Raw genomic sequence first — 10653 nt, forward strand, 5'->3', positions numbered from 1 at the left:
AAACTCTTGCAATAATAAGACCCAATGAATCAGGCGAGGTTTTGCATCCTTTTTGGTCATAAGATACTTAATAGCTTAATGATATGTGTAAACAATCACCTTATTAACAATTAAATATGGCCTAAACTTGTCAAATGCAATGACTATTGCAAGGAATTCCTTCTCAGTAGTTTCATAATTTAATTGAGCATCATTCAAGGTTTGACTAGCATAATAAATCATTCTGAATACCTTTTCAACTCGTTGTCCAATAAATGCTCCTACTGCATAATCACTAGCATCACCCATTAATTCAAAAGGAATTTCCCAATTTGGTGATACAGCAATTGGTGCAGATACCAATTTCTCCTTCAGTGTGTTAAATTCCCTTAAACAATCAGAATCAAAGTTGAATACCACACCATTCATAAGTAAAGTAGATAAGGGCTTCGAAATTTTTGAAAAGTCCTTTATGAACCTCCTATAAAATCCAGCATGGCCCAGAAAACTTTGAACCCCTTTAACAGAGACTGGAGGAGGTAAATTTTCTATTGTTGAAATCTTGGCCCTGTCTACTTCAATTCCATGGTGTGAAATCTTGTGGCCCAAGACTATTCCTTCTATTACCATAAAGTGACATTTCTCCCAGTTAAATATTAAATTTGACTCATCACATATTTTTAGAACCCTTTTCAAATTAGCCAAACATCCATCAAAAGATGTTCCAAAGATTGAAAAGTCATCCATAAAAATTTCAATACCTTTTTCCACCATGTCTGAAAAAATAGACATCATACATCTTTGAAAGGTGGCGGGAGCATTACATAACCCAAATGGCATCCTCCGAAAGGAAAATGGCCCTTAAAGACATGTGAAGGGAGTCTTTTCTTGATCCTCTGGTGCTATAAGAATTTGATGATATCCCAAATATCCATCCAAAAAATAGTAATAAGGATGGCTTGCCAATCTATCTAACATCTGATCTATAAAAGGTAAAGGAAAATGGTCTTTTCTGGTGGCCTTATTTAGTTTACAGTAATCAATAAAAATTCTCCACCTCGTCACTGTACGAGTTGGAATAAGTTCATTATTATTATTTTTAACCACCGTCATGCCACCTTTCTTTGGAACAACCTCGAAAGGACTAACCCCAACACTATCATATATTTGGTAAATTACCCCTGCATCAAACCATTTAAGAATTTATTTCCTTACCACTCTTTCATTGAAGGATTGAGCCTCCTTTGAGCATCAATACTAGGCTCACTATCCTTTTCCATTAATATACGGTGCATTACTATTGAAGGACTAATACCCTTTATATTTGCCAAAGTCCATCCAATTACTAATTTGTGAGCCCTTAATACCCTAAGAAGCTTCTCTTCTTCAGTCATAGATAAAGAAGCTAAAGTAATAACTGGGATAGTATCATTCTTCCCCAGAGAAGCGTACTTAAGATGATCAGGTAGGGTTTTTAACTCAAGAGCTAGTGGTTTCTCAATGGATGGGAGAGGTCTCTCAGGCACTTTCCCTAATTCCTCATATTTGTTTTTATATATTTTCCTTGATGAATTCAACCACTTAACATACTCATTGGCTTCAGTACTAGCACATTCTTCAGGACTTGCAATCAAACTCAACTCCAGATGATCCTTAATAGACTGGACCCCTTTACTTGGTTCCTCCAATACACTAACACAAAAACAACTGTCACTCACTAAAGGATATTTTAAAGCTTTGAAAACATTAAAAACAATCTCATCACCTTGTACTATAAGCCTTAACTCTCCTTTCTGAACGTCTATCAACGCTTGCCCCGTGGCCAAAAATTGTCGTCCCAATATAATAGGCACATCCTCATCTTCCTCCATATCTAAAACAATGAAATCCACTAGGAAAATGAACTTATCTACCTTTAATAGAACATCCTCCATAATACCTTTGGGATGTGTTAATGAACGATCAGCCAGTTGAAGAGTAACAGTAGTGGGTCTAGCTTCCCCCAAACCAAGTCTTTTAAATACAAACAGCGACATTAAATTTATGCTTGCACCCAAATCGCATAGAGCTCTCTCACAATGAAAGTTCCCAGTAGTGTTGTTCGGATCTCTTAAATTTTGAGGAAGCTTCTTTTGAATAATTTCACTACACTCTTTAGTTAATGCAACAGTTTCATAAGCCTCAATTTTTCTTTTATTAGAAAATATCTCCTTCATAAACTTCACATAACTAGGCATTTGTTCTAGAGCCTCCGCAAAAGGAATATTAATGTGAAGCTTCTTAAATACCTCAAGAAATTTGGAGAATTGTTTGTCAAGATTAGCCTTTCAAAACCATTGAGGAGATGGAATCTTTGGTGTAGGCTCAGTGTATTTTTGTTTTTATGTTTTTGGAAGGTCTTCAATAACCTCCGCTTGTATTGGACTAGTAACTTTTTTATCCTCTTTCTTCTTCCCCTTGTCATCCACTGTAGGTCCATCATACTTAGTCCCACTCCTCAAAGTGACAGCTTGACATTATTCTTTAGGATTTACCTCTGTGGAACTAGGAAAATTCCCTTGCTACCTACTAGAAAACATTTGAGCCAATTGACCTATTTGTGTCTCCAAACTCCTGATTGAAGACCTTGTCTCTGTCATGAATTGATTTAATTTGGCTGGCTGAATTATTGGTGGGTTCATTTGATGATGTGGTGGTGGATGAGATGGACGTGGATTTGGATCATAATATGTTCTAGAATGAAATCCATAAGTTGGTTGATAAGGGGGTTGTTGAGGTGGGTACCGTGGATATTGTGGTTGTATACCTTGATTATTTTTCCAAGACAAATTAGGGTGATTTTTCCAAGTAGGAGAATAGGAATTGAAGTAAGTGTTAGGTGCAGGTCTTGAAAAATTACCAATAACTTGTGCTTGTTCCAAGAGCATATTATTCACATTGAGCAACTAGTTGTGCTCGGGCATTGTTCATAAGCATGTGGTCCCCCAAAAATCTCACAACTCACAACATTCTATATTTGCATTGCTTGTGCGGCGAGTTTAGTCTGTTGCAATTGCTTGGTTAGAGATGCAACTTGAGCGGTCAATAGCGCAATTGGATCAACTTCTAAGACTCCTGATAATTTCTTGTTCTCACGCTCAGTAGGCCAATTATAATTATTCATAGCAATCTCTTCCAAAAATTCATATGCTTCATTAGCACATTTTCTCGTAAACACTCATCCCGATTCTCCATCTATAATTGTCCTTGTATTGCCCCCCAAACCATTTTAAAAAGTATGAACTAGCAGCCACTTCTCTATTCCATGATGTGGGCACTTCCTTTGCAACTCATTAAATCGTTTCCATGCATCATATAAAGATTTTCCATCCAGTTGATGGATATTATTAATCTCTCCTCTTATTTTGGCCTACTCGGTAGGAGGAAAATATTTACCAAGGAATTTCTTAGCCAAATCTTCCCAAGTTAGTATAGATTTGGCTTGTAAAGAGTTCAACCAACTCTTAGCTCTGTCCCTTAGTGAAAATGGGAATAATCTCAATCTTACAGCATCATTACTCACCCCATTCATTTTGAATGTCGCACATAGCTCTAAATTTTTTTTGATATGGACATTTGGATCATCATTTGGTAACCCCCCTAATTTTACACAGTTCTGCACCGTCTGAAAAATTTAGGGTTTTATCTCAAATTATTTGCCTCAACTATTGGAGGATGAATGCTTGAATGTATCCCTGTAACAGTAAAGAGTACATAGTTTCTTAATGGCGGATCAACTTCAACTGCATTACCCATATTTGCATTGTTCACAACATTATTTACGTTCTCAGTCATGGTGAAATCCAACTGTTTCTTTATCTTTCGATTCTTTCTGCACATTCTCTCAATTTCAAGATCTATTGGTATGATTTCCTTTTGTCTACTTCCTCATATATACCAACAATTCCTGAAATATAATACAGCCTTGATCGGAATAAATGTTAAACAATAAAAATAATAAAACCAAATTAGAACAAACAACAATTAACTTTGACATTGGAAATTAAGTCCCCAGCAACGACATCAAAAACTTGATCACGAAAATATATATACGCAAGTGCATGCAATCGATTCAAGTGATATATATGATAAATAGAGTATCATTCCCACGAAGACTATCTTCCAAGTACCACTAATTGTTCTTTTAATTTCTATTTGGCAACCAAAGTTTAGATGAATGAATTTAATTTTAAAATTATAAAAGAAAACTAAGAACAAGAATCACTAATTATAATATTTAAATCACTATTAAAAAGAACTTGGGTGTTAATTTCATCAACTTTTCATTCTACTAATTTTATTAATAAATTCTAAATTTCTTTCTTCCTATTCTAATAGCAGGTTAAGATAATTCGATTCCTAATCTTTTTCAAGATATAAGATCTCAACCTATATGCAGGTTTTCTACATCTCTGTGATAATCTTAAATATATAGAAGGCATTAAGCATGGAAACCTAATTACTACACAAGTCATACAAGTACTTTCGTCCAATATGCAACCTATGTCTATATAATGATAGCATATTCAATTCTCATCTTTCGAATTTTGAATCAAAATCATAAAATCAAGCAAATATTGATAAAGTATTTACTAGCATTAAATACACATTACATAGATTAAAATAAAGAAGAAAAGTCAAAAGAACATCATAGTTAAATTAGATAGAAATCCAAGTGACTACATTAAATCCTAGATAAAATTGTTTAGTTCATATCAGACATGACTAAATCAACAAAATAATAATTCAAAAACATAAGATTGACAAGCTTAAAGAAGAAATAAAAATTTAAAAATGCAAAATCACTAGCCTAAGAATCAAAATTAGTCTCTAAAAACGTAATTAAAAAGTGACCTAATGACTTAATTAAACCCTAAATACGAATTTATAGTAAAAAACTACAATAGCTGTGTTTTTCACATGCGGGCCGCGACTTGGCCTTCTCAAGGTCGCGACCCATGTCTATTTTTGAGCCATTTAGATTCATTTTAAGTCTCCAGGCGCTACGACTCAAACGTCATCAAGTCGCAGCCTGTGTCCATTTTTCTCCTTTAATGAGCCTCTGATCTCCTCTTGAGTCGCGACTTGTAAGTCCAAGTCATGACACTAATTGGCTCTACCAACCACGCGTCTCTGACTTTTCCTTGAGTCGCGACTTATAACCCCAAGTCACTGCTTTAATTCCATTTTTCTCAAATTACTTCTTTTAACCCGTCTCTTCATCCAAAACTGACGTTTAATCGTCCTTAGCGTCATTTTGAGTCCAACAACTGCGAAAAGCATCGTTTTTCCACCATTTTCACTTCTTTTTACATTTTTTGTGTGAGTCACCGCACCAACCTATAACCAAGACAAACAAAAGCGTAATCTTGCACAAAAAACACATAAAGACTCAAGATCACCACAAAAACAATTCTAAAATGACACTAAAATGAAGTTATCATGCGACTTGAACAAATAGAAGTGCGTTATGCACTTGTGTGATTTTGTGGTCTCATACTTGTATAATGTGTTTGGTTGATTACAGTTATTGCTGCTAAGCATAATGTTTATATTCTGTTGACTATCTGAATCTATTTAATTAAGTTTTTTTGATGAGGCTTGGCTCATTGGTGCTATGTGGTGCAGGTAAGGGTCAGGAGAAGCTTGGCCAACCATGAGTTGGAGAGCGTTAGGGGCAGTGTGTACATATGCAGTCTGCTCGACCGCCACAGCCGACAGTTCGCAAAGGTACTAGGGTTGGACCCTATTTTGTCGCTTAGGTCGACTTATTTTGTAATCCTTTGAGTTGTAAAGAACTTTTATTTTTTTTGGGATTCCATGTAAAGAATAAAACCTTTTAATGAAAAAGTTTATTCCTTGACCCAAGATTTTTAATACCTGAGCTATTAGTTACTTAATCACATGTTTTAGTCCAAATAACTCGTTTAGCGAGTCCATCACTATTTTAAACACATGTCGTAATGGTCCCTGATTAGTAGAGCATTACATTCACTGTGACATCCTATCAAGGGACCATGCTTGCCTCAATATCTTGAAAACTTACATATTTGAAGGTTACCAATAATCCAAAATCCCATTATTATAACCTCTATGTCCCTTTCCACAACATGGGAAATAAATAAAGGGTTTTAAGCCAACGCTATCGACTCTGGTGCCCCACAGAGATGTATGGTCTCCTTTCACACATACCCATTCTTATGATAACTCACTCACACAGCAAAAAGTGTGTTAACTTAATATGTCGACTAATAGCTTCTCATACCTAATCATCTTACCCACAATCTAAGGTGATCCACCCATACGGTCTATAATTATATCCCTCCTTACTAACTTTGGGATACCTTAGAGTCATAATAGCCTCTCTGGCTTCTGATATTCATCTCTCACTTGCTAAAAGGTTAGGCCATCAGCCCCTCAGTATACATATTTTAGGTCTTAACACACATTCAAAGTTCCTAGCTACAACAAGCATAAAGGGTGGTATAAGACTGATCATAAGTCTCCACCTTGAAGTCAACATCCATTGGAACACGTATCTGATCCTCTTATCTTAACCTATCCATGTTAAAATACTAGGGTTCTTAGCCATTCCTACAAGATTTTATTTCTGTATTTCATTGTTTGTAGAGGTATATTTGTCAATTATCAATCACATATTCTATACCAATCCTGGTCGTTTCCTTAACTGACTTTGCTGTGATCTATTGCGAATCATACATCTGGCATGGACCTTTCCAACTTAAGGCATCAGCCTCCACGTTACTTTTCCTTGGGTAATAAAGGATTTCACTGTGAGTCCTTCACCAGTTCCCACTAATGCCTTGTTTCATGGTTAACCCCTAAGGGTGACTAAACACTTTAACTTTTATGCTAATGTGTGCACTTCTTTCCCATAAGTTTCATCACCTCACCCTAACTGTGGCTATTTGGCAATACTCTCAACTCAAAGTACCATGTAAAAAATCTATGTTCTTATTCCTTTAACAACTTGTGAAGCATGAGCAATCACCTTGCCAATCTACAGGAGGGCACACCCTAGCATCTGACACGCCGCTCTATGAACTTCTCATTTTTAAACAACAAGGACACTATTCTCCATACTGTCCTTACATATCAGTCCACCACATGCTCATACTGATACCTATGGCGTGATAATCAACCCTTATTTCAACTTCTGAATATCTGTTATGCAACTATCCATTCTGACAAACTTTAGGTCCCTACATTATTTCATCCAATTGTATGGCAGTCCTTGAAGATGATTCAAATAAAATCCGATGTGTTTCTCCATTCCCACAGTGCTTCTAACCTCTAAAATGTTCCCTAGTCTTTCTATCTTAACTAAATCATACATGATGCCATCACTTCCCATAATGTGACCTTAAACATCACCTAGAGAAATTGGAACTCATCCCTTCCAGAGCCTGACATGTAATCCTCGCTTCCTTAGCCTCGGTAATATAAAAAAAATGTTACTTGTCTTCTATTTCTAACTGGAAGTAGTCCAAAACATTCTCGAACGATCCAAATACGATATGTCCAAATAATCCATGCACTCTCTACTTGTTGAATTTACGTGGGCTACTGGAGTATTGGTCAGATCAAGAGCCTTCACTTGAATTCCATCCCATCATACTTGGTACGAGAGGTAATTCTTGAATGTCCCTTTCCTTGATCCTCAGCTAGTAATAACCAGATCGAGGGTCAATTCCCAAGAGCAATGTCTTATCTTGCAATCGAACAAATGAATTATCCACCCTTGGCAATTGGTATCTATTCTTGACAATTACTTCACTCGACTATCCATATAAGGCACACGTTCTCGCAGTCTTGTCCTTCTTCTTAATAAATGGTTTTGACATATCCCATGGTGAGAAGCTCCGTCTAATGTATCCCCAAGTTGAGTAACTTCTTTGCTGAACTTTTAATTCTTTCCGCTCAGCTGTGCCATTCTGCATGATGTCTCGGATGCCAGTTCTATCCCTACCTTAGTCATGTAGCACACTCAATTCCTAGACACGGTAGCAATCCCAGCGAATCCTCGTAAACCCATATGAAACCTCACTGGTCGATCCAGTTTTCTTCTGGTCTAACTGATATAACCCTGGAGGTGCCTACCAAAATAGCTAGGAATTTTGTGAACGCAACCGGGTCTTTTCCTTTTAAATTCAGAAGTCACCATCTTTTATTTTGGTCCATGGTTCTCCCTTATTTGTCAAACTAATCCATACTCTGGATCATATCAAAATCTTCATACCAGTTCAATCAATTTTACTGTTAACTCTGACCCATCTCCTGGAAACTACCAAGTTCCCCCGGGATACACTAAGATCTTATGCCCCATAGCATAATAATCATATAGTATGTACAACATATGTATGAATCTACTAAGAGATACGTATTACCAAACTAAATCATCACAATATAAGAGATCGAGAAATAGAAAGCTGACCTGTCGTCTTTGAGGGACCAGCCTCAGGTTCTAACTGCGTCAAGACAGACACTTGAGCTGGAGTTGAGCTATCTGTACTCCTTGGTTCTTCCTTCGTTGTTCTTGGGCAATCCTTATTGAAGTGCCCAACTATTCCACATAGAAATAATGCCTTCGCTCGGCATTCTCTTAGATGGCGTATCCTGCACCTGGCGCATATTGGTTAACTTCTCCAGGCCTCGTTGCCGCCTTGGTGGCCACTCTGAGTGCCAAGACTCCTCTTTCCAGGACCAAGGGTAGTAGAACTATCAGGGGTCTTTCTTTTCTAGTTGCTAGGGCCTCCGCCCCTACCACATCTCACAATTGGGGGTACCATTGTCTGAGCTTTTTGCCCTATGGTGCTCCCACTCCATATCTCATCTCCTGCATTCTCTATAGAAAGAGCCCTCCCTACCGCTAGAGCGTAGGTAAAAATCTCATGTACAGGAATGATCCTAATGCTCTGGGTTATCCTAGAGTTCAACCTTCAAATGAATCGCTCCTTCCCGGCCACATCTATTGGTAATAACTCAAAGGAGAATTTGGCCAACCCATTAAATTCTTTGACATATTTTGTCACTGTCTTACTACCCTGAACCAAGTTCATAAACTCATTGTTCTTCATAATTCGAATTGCATCACAGTAGCACCTCTGGTTGAACAATTGTCTAAATTTTTCCTAACCCATCATGACAACATTCCGGGTTTGGGATAAAACTTCCCACCATGTTCAGGCATCATCACGTAGCATGTACATGGCACAAGCCACTCTATCATTGGCTACCACTCCCATATAGTCAAAGATGGATGTAACCATGCTCATTCACTTTTCAGCTCCGAACGGATCTAGGCTTCCCTAAAAAACTGGAGGATAATGCTTCTAGAATCTTTCATACAGTAGTTCCCATCTATTCCCACCCTCAGGTTGAATCGAAACTGGTGTCATTATTGTCAAAACATACGGAGCAACATTCCCTGGCGGAACCTGCTGTCTCAACCATTTAATCTCTTCCTCTTGCTTTTGCAATCTTGCTTGCATGCCAGCAAACATTTGCTCCCAATTCTAGGGGCAGATGGAGGGTTCTGGCCCTGACTATCATCCATAACCCCAATATTAACCATGCCTAGTCCTACAACAAACTCAAATCGCCCTAGCTTCCTTGATACCACAATCACAAGCCCTCAATTTCCCAATCAAGACTTGTCCAAAAATGTCAAAACTTTCCAAGTACTTCCAGAGAGAGAAAATGAGAAAGAGAAAGGGAGGGAAGTAACCTTTAGATTTCCTTACCCTGACGGTTTGGTTTGAGTAGGCTAGCCATTAGGCATGAAAATACTAAAATGCCCCTAATCTTTACTTAATTCTCTAATGCCCCCAAGGGCAATAACATCGCTTGAGACATTTTCCCACTAAACCTCAACTTCCACTAAGATTCCCAATTAACCCCGACATACCCAAATAATCACCAAATAAATTCCTAATCCCCGGTAAACCCCAGTAATGTACTAGGTTACTAAAATAGCCCTAGGCTCACCCCGAGCCGGGTATTAAACCTCGTTGTGACTTTTCCGCTAAATTGCTCACTAGGATCGCCTCGGGCTACACATCTAAAAAATATCCACATAATACTGTGGTCTCACTCATAAAGCATATATAATACAAATATACCCTCAACGAGTCAAAAATTATGAAAATACCCTTTTTAACAGAATCGGGCCTATAAGCACATTTAATACACCGAAACATACATAAGTTGTCATATCATGATATAACTCATATAATTCACGTAATCACGCATGTACAATCAAGGCTCTAAGTCTTATTAGCGAATTTGGGATGTTACATCTTTGTCCCCTTGGGATCGATTTTTTACTAAGAGCCTTTAGAGCTCCCCTATAAATAGGTCCTTCCCTGATCATTGCAAGATGTGAAAAAAAATTCATTTTTAATCTAAGACTTCAAAGCAATACAAACATTTTATCTCCATTTTTACTCTACATATTTACTCCAAATTCTTTTAAGTTCTTCACTTTCTTATCAACTTACAAGGTTTTCGACTCAACTTCATTGAAAAGTTCTCACCGTGAAAAGTTTTCCACCCTTTATGGGAAGGACAAGTATCAAGCTATTTTTCTTCCATTAATACTGACAAGGGAAAATG

At 37.4% G+C, this 10653-nt stretch overlaps 1 non-coding gene across 1 annotated transcript; it reads left to right on the forward strand.

Moving 5' to 3' along the window:
- The first annotated feature begins 3278 nt into the window (after nt 1–3278).
- On the forward strand, nt 3279–3385 carry LOC133813106 (small nucleolar RNA R71). Its single transcript, XR_009884150.1, has one exon. It is a non-coding gene; the product is annotated as a small nucleolar RNA R71 (small nucleolar RNA).
- The last annotated feature ends 7268 nt before the right edge of the window (nt 3386–10653 follow it).

Source organism: Humulus lupulus, chromosome 1 (assembly GCF_963169125.1).
Source record: "Humulus lupulus chromosome 1, drHumLupu1.1, whole genome shotgun sequence".
Classification (NCBI taxonomy): domain Eukaryota; kingdom Viridiplantae; phylum Streptophyta; class Magnoliopsida; order Rosales; family Cannabaceae; genus Humulus; species Humulus lupulus.